Below are 10863 nucleotides of genomic sequence, written 5' to 3'. Positions count from 1 at the left end.
ACAAGAGGAAGTAGTCCATTAGGTATGTGTCTTCCAGGTCATGAAAGGCATTAAAGGTTAATGCCAGCACCTTGAATAGCATCTGGAAAAAAACTAGTGACCAATGCAACTGTAGCAGGTGCAATATGACAAAAGAAATTTACCTTGGTTAAAAGATCACCCAGCGTGTATTAGACCAATTGGAGTTTCTGGGTTGTCTTCAAGGGCAGCCCCACATAAAATACACTTCTATCTTTTTAAACATTTGAATATTTTTATCACAGTATTATTACAATAGACACATTTACTTGTCTTCTGACTTGTTGAAGCAGTATATCAAACAGCACTTGCTACAATATTGTCTGTCAAAGTGACTAGCCATGAACACTCCAGCCATGAACATTCTTCAGACGGACACTCTCACTGCAGATGACTGATTTTGCCATTTTCATCCATCTTGGAATATTTAAGGACAGCAAGCTCCACCTTCCTCCGCTTATGTTTGTTCTTCTTAGAGGTGACATAAGACTTTTTCTTTCTCTTCTTTGCACCACCTTGAAGACTCAGCACAATGTAGTAGACTCCTTTTAAATGTTGAGATCAGATTGAGTAATTTTCCAGTTATTTGCCAGCAAAAATCAATCATTGTTAATAAGGAGGAATTCCTTCCTTGTCCTGGATTTTGGCCTTGACATTTTCTATAGCATCAGGGGGTTCAACCTTGAGGGTGATGGTTTTCCCTGTCAGGGTTTTCACAAAGATCTGCATGGCAATGGCTCCACACATGGCCATTGATGTCTCTTACACCAACATCCTGCTTGTGGAATGGTGGCCTCCAGAAACAGCATATACTTCAGTCTTGAAGGTAGTTTGTGAGAAAAGCTTCATGTGCTAAAGGACCCAGAAAAGAACCAGTAAAATTTGCTTGCTATATGAAGCTTTTCCATATTTTTGTTGGTTTAAACTGAAAGGATTGTGGGTGGGAGAGGGGGAAGAGACAAATGTGGAAGCATATGTACAAATCTGAATTGTCACATTCACCCATAATACAATCATTTCAGGTCAAGAGAGGCCATGTGAACCTTTCATCTTAAGGAAAATGAAATTTAATAGCAACATTGTATTTGCTGTACCTTCTCCATGGGGAATATGTAACCCAAGGATGTGTGAGAATTTTATGTATGTGTAAATTAATATGAATAGCCAGTTTAAATTATTTCTTTCAAGACCTAGATGTAAAAGAGGTTTTTTCATGTTACTACAATACAAAGGATTTATTTTCTACTTCTCATGTATGTTGCTGTATTTCAAATTTTTCCCAGCAATAACTTTGTCCTTTAGTGCATATGATTCTCACAAAAACAAAGAGTCTCATGGCACCTTAAAGTCCAAAATCACAGGTGCAGGAATATTGGAATGTGATAATAAATTTATTTTCTTACATGGCCACCAGTCTGTTAAGAAATGTGATACTAGCACATTTAATTCAGTTTTTCTACACATGTAGACCAACAGTGAGAGAAGGGCTGAAAAATTCTTTAAATGGCAAATGTGAATTGAGTTTTAAAAAATGTATTGCAGCAGAGGATTTCATATACCTGAGCCTACTTCATCAGATGCACAAAGGGTTACCCTAAACTGGCAAAGATATACACACGTGTAGAAACATGTTGGATTCTATTTTTTCCTTTTGCTTGCACAGCACAGCTCTTGTTGCTGAGGTGCTCCTGTGCTGAAGGACAGCATTCCTCTGGTACTATGCATTTTCAAGAATCTGAGCAGAAAACTTGAAACACCAGAGGGATGCCCTTTGCAAAGGAAGATGAACATGAACATATGAAACTGCCTTATACTGAATCAGACCCTTGGTCCATCAAAGTAAGTATTGTCTTCTCAGACTGGCAGTGGCTCTCCAGAGTCTCAAGCTGAGGTTTTTCACACCTATTTGCCTGGACCCTTTTTTGGAGATGCCAGGGATTGAACCTGGGACCTTCTGCTTCCCAAGCAGATACTATACCACTGAGCCACCGTCCCTCCCCAATAATGTGCAAGCAGAAGGAAGTAAGGAATCCAAGGCAAAAGGAATATGGTATAGTGGTTAAGAGCATAGGACTAGTATCTGGGAAACCAGGATTTGAATCTGCACTTATGCCATATAAGCTCACTGAGTGACCTTGGGCCAACAGAGTTTGACAGAGAATTTATACGCAGTTCTCTGAAGGGGCTGCTGAAGGAAAGGAATGGGGAACACAGGAATTAGCAGACAAGAGACAAACAGTATGCACAGTGAATATATTTACCAGGACAGCAGCCACTATTCAAAGTCATTGCCAAGCCAGGGTCATACACAGTAATCAGTCCAAAATACAGCAGATAACAGTAATATCAGCAAGTATACAGAGAATAATCCAAGCACAATAGCTCAGATTAACACACAGTATGTGCTGCCAAAAGAGACCGTGAGTAATGCAGTTCACACGTCCTTACCAGGCAAGTATACAGAGAATAATCCAAGCACAATAGCTCAGATTAACACACAGTATGTGCTGCCAAAAGAGACCGTGAGTAATGCAGTTCACACGTCCTTACCAGGCAGGAAGAGCAAGCTCACTGACCTTCCTTTAATACACATACCAATCATGTAACCTAAACAGAGGTTGCATCAGCTTCGTGAGTCAGCACAAAGCCTAATCACAGGTGAGGTCATTCCACCTTGCAACAGTAACAAGAAGTACCTGGTGCATGCCTCAGCATGACTTGCAGAAACTACATCACTAGTACTCAAGATGGAGTCAGTTCAGCCATTTTAGGAGCTGATTCCTATCAGAGTTGTTGTGAGGATAAAATGGAGGAGAGGAGAAGGATGTAACCCACTTTGGGTCCCACTTGGGAGAAAGGTGGGGTAAAAACGATGTAAATAAATTTTAAAAAATTAAGAGGTTAATATTTTATAGTGTACAGCATAGATAACCACACAATCCAGTGTCAATAAGAATGGGTGTCAGTCACTCCCAGCTGTTGATGAATTGGAAAAAAGATGAATAATGTAGACCAGGGTTGGCCAACAGTAGCTCTTCAGATGTTTTTTGCCTACAACTCCCATCAGCCCCAGCCAGCATGGCCAATTTTCAGGGGGTACTTAACTTTTTGAAGAGAGCTGGTCACTAGAATACATACAACAGTTACTAACACAGGGGATTAGGTATAAAAAGGTAAAAAGTAAAGGTAGTCCCCTGTGCAAGCACCAGTTGTTTTCAACTCTGGAGTGACGTTGCTTTCACAATGTTTTCATGGCAGACTTTTTACAGGGTGGCTTGCCATTGCCTTCCCCAGTCATCTACACTTTTCCCTCAGCAAGCTGGGTACTCATTTTACCGACCTCGGAAGGATTGAAGGCTGAGTCAACCTGGAGCCAGCTACCTGAACCAGCTTCCACTGGGATCAAACTCAGGTCGTGAGCAGAGGGCTCTGACTGCAGTACTGCAGCTTTACCACTCCGCACCACAGGGCTCTTAGGATTAGGTATACTCATGGACAATAAGACAGATATACTCATGGAGGCTAGCCAAAATGACTAAAAAGAGCCTTCATTTTCTGAAAGCAGGAGGCAACTGTAAAGTAGTGGGTTTAGACATTAGAATGATTTCAGCATAGCTGTTTATTAGTGAGAAACACCACTGAACACACACACAGCAAACCCCAACTATTTACACAGAAACTCCATCCAAAACACACCTCCAGCAATAAATAATCCAATAGAAAAACGAACACTTGGAACCCTCACTTGCATGGGCTTCATTCAAATGGATATTACCTGATCGGCTGGCTCAGCAAGGGTGGCCAATCTGAATGCAGCTGCAAGAAGCCTCTCAAAAAAAGGATAAAAACATAAAAAATATAAGAGAAGCCATGTTGGATCAGGCCAGTGGCCCATCTAGTCCAACACTCTGTGTCACGCAGTAGCCAAAACCCCCAAAAAACAAACAGGCGCCATCAGGAGATTTTTTATTTATTTATAACTTTAAATTTCTGTCCCGCCCTCTCCGCAGATGGACTCAAGGTGGTTAACAATCAGTTCTATAAAACAATTTAAAACCAATAAAATACAATTTAAAACATTTTGTGGTGCTATACAACTTCTATATGGTGGGATCTTTCTTTTTCTGTTTCTGTTCACAATCCTATAATGTTCGTAGCTCCTCAGTGGTGTGAGGTGGCAGTTCCCTCCTGGTTAGATGTTGAAGGCCTGTTGGAATAGTTCAGTTTTGCAGGCTTTGCGGAATTGCAAAAGATCTCACAGGGCCCTTGTGGCCTCCGTGACGGCATTCCATATTTCTGGTGCTGCCACTGAGAAAGCCCTAGCCTGTGTAGAGCACAGCCTGGTTTCCTTTGGTCCAGGGATGGACAGTAGGTTTTGTGTCTCTGAATGCAGTGCTCTCTAGGGAAGATGCAGAGAAAGTCAGTCCCCTAGACAGACAGGCCCTTGGCCCAACCCCATAGCCAGAAATTTTTGGGTGGGGGGGCCCATAGCATAAAATTTTGGGTGGGGGGCTGTGAAGGCTTGGCTGCTTTTTCCAGTGGCCAGCTGCCCGGCCCCAGCTTGATCTCACGCTCTTGGGGGCGGGAAGAGCCTGGGGGGAGTGGCAGCAGCGAAAATGGGGCTGCGGGGAGAGTGGGGGAGGCAGGGAAGAACCTGGAGAGAGCAGCAGTGGAGAAAACAGGGCCATGGGGAGAGCAGGGAAGGCAGGGAAGAGCCTGGGGAGAGTGGCAGCTGTGAAAACAGGGCCCTGGGGAGAACGGGAGAGGCAGGGAAGAGCCCAGGGAGAGTGGCAGCGGCAAAAATGGGGCCGTGGGGAGAGCGGGAGAGGTAGGGAAGAGCCCTGGAAGAGTGGCAGCAGCAAAAATGGGGCCGTGGGGAGAGCAGGGGAGTCAGGAATGGGGTGGGAAGAGTCCGGAGAGAGCGGCGGCGTGAAAATGGGGGAATGAACGGCAGGGAAAGGGGGGTTGGGTAGAAGGGTCATGCCCCCCCCCCGTGCCCCCCTTCATGGCTACAGGCCTGCCCCAACCATAAAGGGCTTTAAAAGTCAAGACCACCACCTTCAAACTGACTTGGAACACAATAGGCAGCCAGTGCAGCTCTTTCAGCACTGGCTGAATGTGCTCCCATCTAGGGAGCCCCATTAGCAGCAGCACTGCAGTGTTCTGCACTAGCTATAGTCTCTGAGTCAGGGTCAAGGGTAGCCTCATGTAGAGAGCATTACAGTGATCTATTCTCAAGGTAGCATGGATCACCATAGCTAAAATGTCATGCTCCAGAAAAGGGGCCAACTGCCGTACCCGCTGAAGATGAAAAAAGGCGGATTTGGTAGTGGCTGTTACCTGGGCCTCCATTGTCAGAGAGGACTCCAGGAGCACTCCCAAGCTCTTGACCTTAGGGGCCAGTATCAGTGGCACCTCATCAAGAGCTGGCAAAGGAATCTCCCTTCCCGTACCACCCGGACTCAGATAGAGGACCTTAGTCTTCATCGGATTCATCTTCAACCGACTCAGCCTGAGCCAAGATGTTATGGCTTGAAGAGCCAGGTCTAGATTTTCCAGGGTAAAGACGGAGCTCTATCAATAAATAGAGCTGGGTGTCATCTGCATATTGGTGACATCCCAGCTCATACCTCCTGATAATCTGGGCAAGGGGGCACATATAGATGTTAAAATAACATCGGGGACAGAACTGCACCCTGTGGCACACCACATGTGAGTGGGTGCCTTTGGGATGATTCTTCCCCTATCACCACCCTTTGTCCCCGGCCTTGGAGAAAAGAGGCCAATCATTGCAAGGCAGACCCTTGGATCCCCACATTGGTGAGGCGGCTAGACATTAACTGATAGTCAACCATGTCAAACACAGCTGACAGATCTAATAGTAACAGTACCACTGAGCCATCCTGATCCAGATGTCTCATAAGGTCATCTACGAGGGCAACCAGAACCATCTCCATCCCGTGACCTGGCCGAAAGCCGGACTGGAATAGATCCAGTGCGGAAGTGTCATCCAGGAATCCCTGTAGCTTAGTTGCCACCACCCTCTCTATGACCTTACCCAAAAAGGGAAGGTTCCACACTGGCCATCGAGGGGGCCAGGACACTAGAAGCCCTTCCACTGCACCCCCCAAGCACCAAGAATACAGAGCATCACTGCCCCAGACAGAGAGTTCCAACAATATGCTGTGGCTAATAGCCACTGGTGGATCTCTGCTCCATATTTTTATCAAATCCCCTCTTGAAGCTGTCTATGCTTGCATCTTCATTCAAAGCTCTCAATACACTACAGCAACACCAGGGGAAAGCTTTGGCCTCTGTCTTCTTATTTGCTTTCTGAAACAGCTGGCAGGCACTTAGTGAAACAGGATGTTGGACTAGATGGACCAAATATCTGATGAGGCAGAGCACCTCTCATGTTCTAGCCACTCCAGGTCCTTATTGATCCCAAGCTTGAGAGTATCAAATCTGAATAAGCATACATACATTTCAAGGTCAAAAGTCAGCATATTAGATTGCCATTTTGATTGACTTTCTTTCTGCAGAGAGTTAAACCAGAAGTGTCAAACACACTGTTTGGGGGCCGAATCAGGCCCCCAGAGGGCTCCTAGTAGGCCCCCGAGCAACTGGCTGTTATCTGCTTCCTTCTCCCTCTCTCTTACTTCCTTCTGCATAACAGTTTACTTTGCAAGGCTTGCTCAACTGCACAGGAGCTACAGAACAAAACCTCTGTTTTCTCCATTGGCTGAGGCTCCCCCCTTGGGGAGGATTAGCTTGCTTTGCCAGGCTCTCTCAATTGCACAGCAGAGCTACTAAGCCAAGCCTCTATTCCTTCTATTGACTGAGGCTTCTCCCCCCGCACAAGTCCCTGGGGAAGGAAGGAAAGAGCCAGAGCTTCCTTTGCCCAGTTCCCTAGATCCCATGGGAGAAATACAAAGAAAACAACCTTAAGACCAATGTTTTAAGCATGTTTTAAGTTTTTAAAAATAATATATTTGTGTTTGTCTGTGTTCTTTATAAAATTTATTTCTCTACTACCTAATCTTAAATAGGTATACACATGGCCTGACATGGCTTGGCCCAACCATACATGGCCCAGCCCAACAAGGTCTCTTTTATGTCAGTTCTGGCCCTAATAACAAATTACTTCAACACCCCTAAGTTAAACAAATATGTAACACTGTACACTAGGTCCCTGACTAGGCAGATGTATTAGGACTGCTACCTTGTTTATAGAATCGGCTCCACTGCCTTTAACAACAGCCTGCCACATTAGATTAAGCAAGTGATGATTTTACTGGCATGTGGATTAGTGGTGGGGAAACCTTCACTGGCTAAATTTCTGGGTGTAAGGCTGCTATTAAAGTCACAGGAGTAGGTCCAGTAAAAGGACAGGAGGCAATTCTGTGTTAGATGCAGACATTTTATACCTTCTCTCAAACACTATATTGTTATTTAAGGGGGACAGGTTGATCAAAGTGAACCACAAAGTTATGGAGTGTGACTCCTCATGACTCCAGGGTAACATGCTTACATTCTGAATGAAACTTTGTTGGTCTTAAGGGTGCTACTGGACTCCTACTATGTTCTATTGCTTCAGACTAACATAGCTGCCCACCTGGATCTTCCTGTGGAAAGCTTTAGGATGATGATTATTCTTTTTCTTTCTCACACCTCTTTCCCTCCAATCCTACAGTTAGGTGAAGGATGCTTGTGAGGCTGTTGCTTTGGTGCATTCAACTTCCTGTGCAAAGCCCCTTGCATTAGGGTGATTCTTCATACTTCTATTCATATGCCCTAGGTGCATTGGGTTCCTGTGCAGAATCTTTTGCAAATGGACAGGGATGGGGAAAGGCAAGGAGGGGAAATGTTTGCCTGACTACTGTGTGCTTTGATGGGGAGAGGGGGCATTGCCCTGGTATGCTACCATCTTGTGCACTGTGCAGAATTCTTTGCACTTGGGGCAGGGTGGGATGTGTGTATGGGGTGAATGACTGAGGATGCTTGGCCGTGTTTCTGCTCATTCCTCAAGTGTATCTGCTTCCTGCACAGAGCCTCTTACACTGGGAAAGGGGAAAAGAAGATGCTCGGTCTCCACTGCCTACCCTGGTACATGATCCTTTCCCCACCACCACTACTGCTGCTCTACTAGAATTTGCTGCCCTACTCACTCTACTTTAGTTTCAATACATCCGCTTTTCCCCCCAAGGCAATGTGTCAAGTCTGTCTATAACTCTGGCTCAAGCACAGAGCATGCTGGGTAGAACCAAAGTATAACCAAATGCTGCTAGCTCACCCTCTCTTCCTTCCCCCCTCCTTTAGAGATCTGGTCCTGCTTTGAAATGGTAATGTGTGAAAGTCTTATCTGTGCCTTCTTAGCCCAGGCTTGGGGGAGAGGAAGGAGCCTGGGAGCATCAAGGCTAACCGGGCCTCTAATCAACATGAGAATGTATTTGTAACATCTATGTGTGAATGTCCTCTGCACAATTCCCCCCCTCCAGGAATCCTTTTGAAGTGTACCTTATATGCAATGTATCTACTGTATGTGCTTTAGTCTTTTCAAGACCTGGCTTAGGCCACAAGTAACAGTATCAATAAAATAGAGTCTTTGTATCCACACCAACTCATCATTGAATCTGCAGACTTGACACAAATTTGCTGCACTGACACGTCAAGTAGTCCCTCAGGAGAAGCCTTGAGGTGTCCCCTCAGTAGTAAATAGCATCCACGCATAATTAATTAAGGGGGCGTGGCCAGTGATGTCACTTCTGCTGATCTCACCAGAAGCTGTGTTAATCCTTGCATAATTAATGAAGGGGGCGTGGCCAGTGACATCACCGGAAACGGCGTCATCAGGGTCATGACTCCAATGACGTCGCCCGGGTCATGACCCCACCCCATGTGACCTAACCCTGCCAATCACCATCTATGCCCCACCATGACGTAGCTACCCTTCATAATTAATTAAGCACCTCCTCCAGGAAATGACCTTACTGACTCACACCACGTGATGTAGCCAGGCCAATCAGCGTGTACGTCCACCCTGCTGTGACGTAGCACCCCTGCATATTAATAGAGCAGGCCGGAAATCACATGTGCAGCCCCCTCCCCTGCCCCCTTCTCCAGCGCCACCTACTGCAGTGTCATTGAACTTCCGCCTGTGGCACCACACCCCCGGAAATTGGGGGCTGCCACTGAGAAGGCCCGAGTAGGTCTGTGTGACCACTCTAACAACACACCCAGTCACCCCTGGTCAATAGCAAATGGGCTTCGGGGCTGGGGCCCACCCCCACCCAGCCCACCCCCACCAGGTTATTTTAGGAAAGAAGCCATTTGTGCTTGAACACACGTGTGCAGGCTCTTGCTGAGAACATGGAAACTCTGGCCAGACCCTTGGTACTTTCCAGCCTGCCGCCATTGGTGAGACAAAATTTTAAAAGGAGATATGTGAGCAGTTCTGAGGATGAAGAATTTGTTCCCATAAAGCTCCATTTCCCGGGGCCTGTTTTTGACGAAGAGACACGCGTTAATATGGACAGTGGGGAGACAACAGCTGACATGTTAGCTAAAAATGGCATTTCCCATTTTTTTTTCTTTTTATTTGTACCCCGCCCTCCCCCGCCGAAGCAGGCTCAGGGCAGCTAACAATATGATGACCAATGGTACAGCCCCACATCTCTGGAACCAACTCCCAGAGGAGGTGCGGGCCCTGCGGAACCTTGATCAGTTCCGCAGGGCCTGCAAGACCACCCTTTTTAAATTAGCTTATGAATAACTGAAAATCCGCCATCAGCATCAACTAGAAGAGTGTCAAGGATAGCGTCATAAAATGTTTTAGTTAATTGTTTTAATTCAGGCTTTTAAGGTTAGTTTAATGTTAATTTAATGTTCCTAGTGTAACTGTTTTATTGTTGGTGCACCATTGGTCACCGTATTGTTAGCCGCCCTGAGCCTGCTTCGGCGGGGGAGGGCGGGGTACAAATAAAATTTATTATTATTATTATTATTACATTAATTAAAACAGTAATAAACCACATAGTGACCAATGGTACATTAATAAAACAATTACATTAAGAACATTAAAATTAAGCATTAATTAACCTTAAAAACCAGTTAGAACAATTAACTAAAACAAACTATAACACTATCATTGACGCTATTCTAGTTAGTGCTGATGGCGGATTTTGCAAAGTCTCCTGGAAGATTTTGCAAAGTCTCCTGGAAGATTTCCAAGATGCTCAGGAACTTATTCCCTACAGCACCCAGGTTTTCCAAGAGATTCCTGATTCCCAAGAGCTGATTCCAAGAGAGAGCTCTATGGCACAGGTAATTTGGGAAAGGGGTGGGGAGTAGAAAAGGTTATTGGAAACAGGCTTTGCATAGTGCTTTTAACTGAAAAAAAAATCTGCTTTTAATGTTCTAGTATTCTGCCTGCATTGAGCCACAAATTCCAGATTTAAAATTGGCTGAAGCCCCAGAGGAGAATATTCCTTCAGAGGCGAAAATCTCCATGCAGGTATGGACCCCAGTTGTTTAGTGTTGTGTGGTGGGTGTGGGGGCTTGTCAAGGCTTGTAAAACTAAAATAAATGCTGTATTTTAACAGGAACAGCAAAAAATTCCATTTGGCATGACGCCCGGGGAATGAATCATTGCCATGAGAAAGCTTTTATGCATGGAAGTTTTTAAAGATTCTGACTGTATACCACCCTGAAAACGGAAATCAGCAATGTCAGCATTAGTTCGTGCTGCAGTCTATTTGATAATAATGCATTGTATCAATGAAGTTTTATATGGTTCTTGTGAAGGATGCCAGCTTCAATTGCCCAGGCAGAAATCTCACACATGTC

General features: G+C 45.2%; 1 pseudogene; it reads right to left on the bottom strand.

Moving 5' to 3' along the window:
- Window positions 1-271: 271 nt before the first annotated feature.
- Window positions 272-818, bottom strand: LOC132590573 (ubiquitin-ribosomal protein eS31 fusion protein-like; annotated as a pseudogene).
- Between the last annotated feature and the right edge of the window lie 10045 nt (window positions 819-10863).

This window comes from Heteronotia binoei, unplaced genomic scaffold (assembly GCF_032191835.1).
Source record: "Heteronotia binoei isolate CCM8104 ecotype False Entrance Well unplaced genomic scaffold, APGP_CSIRO_Hbin_v1 ptg000314l, whole genome shotgun sequence".
NCBI classification, from domain to species: Eukaryota; Metazoa; Chordata; class Lepidosauria; order Squamata; family Gekkonidae; genus Heteronotia; species Heteronotia binoei.
This window is presented reverse-complemented; position numbering and strand designations above follow the sequence as displayed.